This window comes from Idiotropiscis lumnitzeri, chromosome 22, assembly GCF_059441095.1.
Source record: "Idiotropiscis lumnitzeri isolate Australia: NSW breed Sydney's pygmy pipehorse chromosome 22, RoL_Ilum_1.0, whole genome shotgun sequence".
In the NCBI taxonomy this organism is placed as follows: domain Eukaryota; kingdom Metazoa; phylum Chordata; class Actinopteri; order Syngnathiformes; family Syngnathidae; genus Idiotropiscis; species Idiotropiscis lumnitzeri.
Genome location: NC_142412.1, coordinates 5,959,876 through 5,962,481, shown reverse-complemented (window position 1 = coordinate 5,962,481; position 2,606 = coordinate 5,959,876). Strand labels below are relative to the sequence as shown.

General features: G+C 42.6%; 1 pseudogene; it reads left to right on the top strand.

The window, feature by feature from the left end:
• The first annotated feature begins 1,199 nt into the window (after positions 1-1,199).
• On the top strand, positions 1,200-1,346 carry LOC148316173 (5.8S ribosomal RNA; annotated as a pseudogene).
• Positions 1,347-2,606: the final 1,260 nt, after the last annotated feature.

Genomic DNA, 2,606 nt, shown 5'->3' with positions numbered 1-2,606 from the left:
CTCGTCTTTCTGTGTTTTAATTTGGGGTGAGTTTTTGCAAAGCCCCTGGCAGCGACTATTTCCAGCATGGGGGGCAGCGGCAGAGGCAGCGGCGGCAGCAGCAGCAGCAGCATCTTCCGCCGGCTGAAAGAGGAACAAATGGTTGACCAGCAAACATGAACAAATTATATCTGAACTTGAGGTTCCACTGTGTATGCTGTTTCCTTGAATTTCTATGCAGAGGTGACAAAAGTATGCGTGCACTTAACTTATGCAGGAGTACACATACTTGAAATTCATACATACAAATGCGTACGAAAAAAAAAAGTACAAATTGAATTTCTATATTTATATAAAAGATAAAAAATGCAAAAAATCTGAAATGTATTGAAATTTCCACCTTTATATAGTGTAAAAAGGCATCCTGAAGCCTGGGAAGTCATTAATTTGATTGTCCAATATTTCCCTTATGAGATAATGCCTCACATAGCAAATGTGTACAGTGCGAGCTGAAAATGCATTTTCAGCACTAAAAAAACCAAACTTTTATAACAGCTAAACCAAACGTTTCCAATGTAAATTGCCACCTTTATATAGTGTAAAAAGACATCCTGAAGCCTGGGCAGTCATTAATTTGATTGTCCAGTAGTTCCTTCATGAGATATTGCAACACTTAGAAAAAGTGTACAGCACCAGCAGACAATGAATTTTCAGCACTAAAACTCACAACACACTAAAGACCAGTACAATATTCCAAAAATTGTTTGAGCATTTATTATTCAATGTTCTTAATATCCCCCTTAAGATCCATGTACTAGTGCGTTCTTTGTCCTCCGCAGTATAAAAATTAAGCACCATTTTTGCCTGACTATTAATCTTGTAAACTAATAAATTGCATTGAAAAATGTCATACACCAGTGGGTAAAATTAATGTAACGAGCAAGACAGTCATTCTACAAGTCCACTTCAGAGTCTTTCTATTGAGGACAACGTGTACTAGTACGTGGAAATATTCAGGATTTGTAATAAACGCTCCAATTTCCATAAGTGGTAGTTAGTCGAGAGACACCAACTGGTTAAAACAAATACAAATTATTTTCGTTGATGTTTTTCTCCGGGCAGGTGAACAAAATCTACCTTATATTTGCTCGGATGAGTGTTTAGGCCTTGAGCATGTCACAATACAAAAGTCTTTCGCCTTCTTCAGAGTGTCACATTAGGAGTGTCACTCACTCGGCTCGTGCGTCGATGAAGGACGCAGCTAGCTGCGAGAACTAATGTGAATTGCAGGACACATTGATCATTGACACTTCGAACGCACCTTGCGGCCCCGGGTCCCTCCCGTTTCTTGACTTGTCTGCGCGCTCTATTTTTCATCACTTTCTCTGTTTTTATTTTGGGGTCCGGGGGGAGCAGATTTCTATCTGAGCAGCCTTTCCCAGCTTCACTCTGCTGAGTGAATTGCAAATAAATTCAAACGGTGTTGAATAAAAGCGCAGTCTTTCATGCCATATCCAGATCTTGAGGGTGTTGTTGTGTTGTGGGTGTTCTTCGGGACAGGTGGTGGTGGTGGGGGGGTGTTCTAACATCATTGCGCACGACACGTAAAAAATAAATGCCCCCCACGCCAGCCACTCTACAAGCCCCGCACAGAGTGCAGTGCAATTTGATTTTACTTTATAGACTGGAATTTATTGGCACCGTATCACCCCCCACTGGATCCATTTGGATGGCAGAGGAGTTATAATGATAGTCGTATACTTGCACACTCGAAATGGCTGTGGCAAATTAATGCGTTCCCTGAGAGGCAGAAATTCAAATAAACGCTGCAAAAACAGTCTGCTCTACTTTAGATTTGTACCTGCAAGCGGGTGGTGGAGTCAAACGAGAGCACAATGGGCATGCTGTTGTACAGCGGCGTGTGTGTGCCAAGTTGGTGGGAGGATCAAGAGAGACTTGGGGCCAAAAACCAGTGATGTGGTTTCTGACTTTATCCAGTCCAGATGGAGGGAAAGAGAGTGAGTACGAGCGGACGGAGCTCAATGAAGGGGGGTAAAAAAAAATCGAGGGTTTGGATAAATTCACACTCCCACCGAGAGCACTGGATGACCCTCATCGTGTCACATTAATCAGAGCCAGACCAGCCAGCTCCATTCCACCTGCCCATTCCCAGTAAATGTCCCACTTTCTGCTCACTTGTAGGGTCAATTCCTCTTAATGGCCTCGCATCACACCGCGGACCAGATGTGTGCAGTCATACTGCATATACTTCTTATTTTCCTGTGCTGATCTTTTGCGTCCACAGCTTAAGAAAATGATTCATTCAATGAGGCAATTAAATTGAATCACTGAACCGCTGACGGGCATAATTCTGTAATCTGCTTGCTTAGGTTTTTTTTTTTTCAGTCATTTTCATCGAACAGCTGGGAGTGTTTTTTTTTTGTTTTTTTGTTTTTTCTCAGGAAAGGTATCTTTTGTGTTTAGGGTAGCACATTTAAATTGGAATGCGGCCATGGGGGTGATTCGCTACCCGGACGCTTGAGTGTTCTCAGCAAATCGAGGTGACATCACGGTGACTCATGGGTGTCCCATCTGCCGCAGTGTGAATGATGGCACGCGCTTGAAAA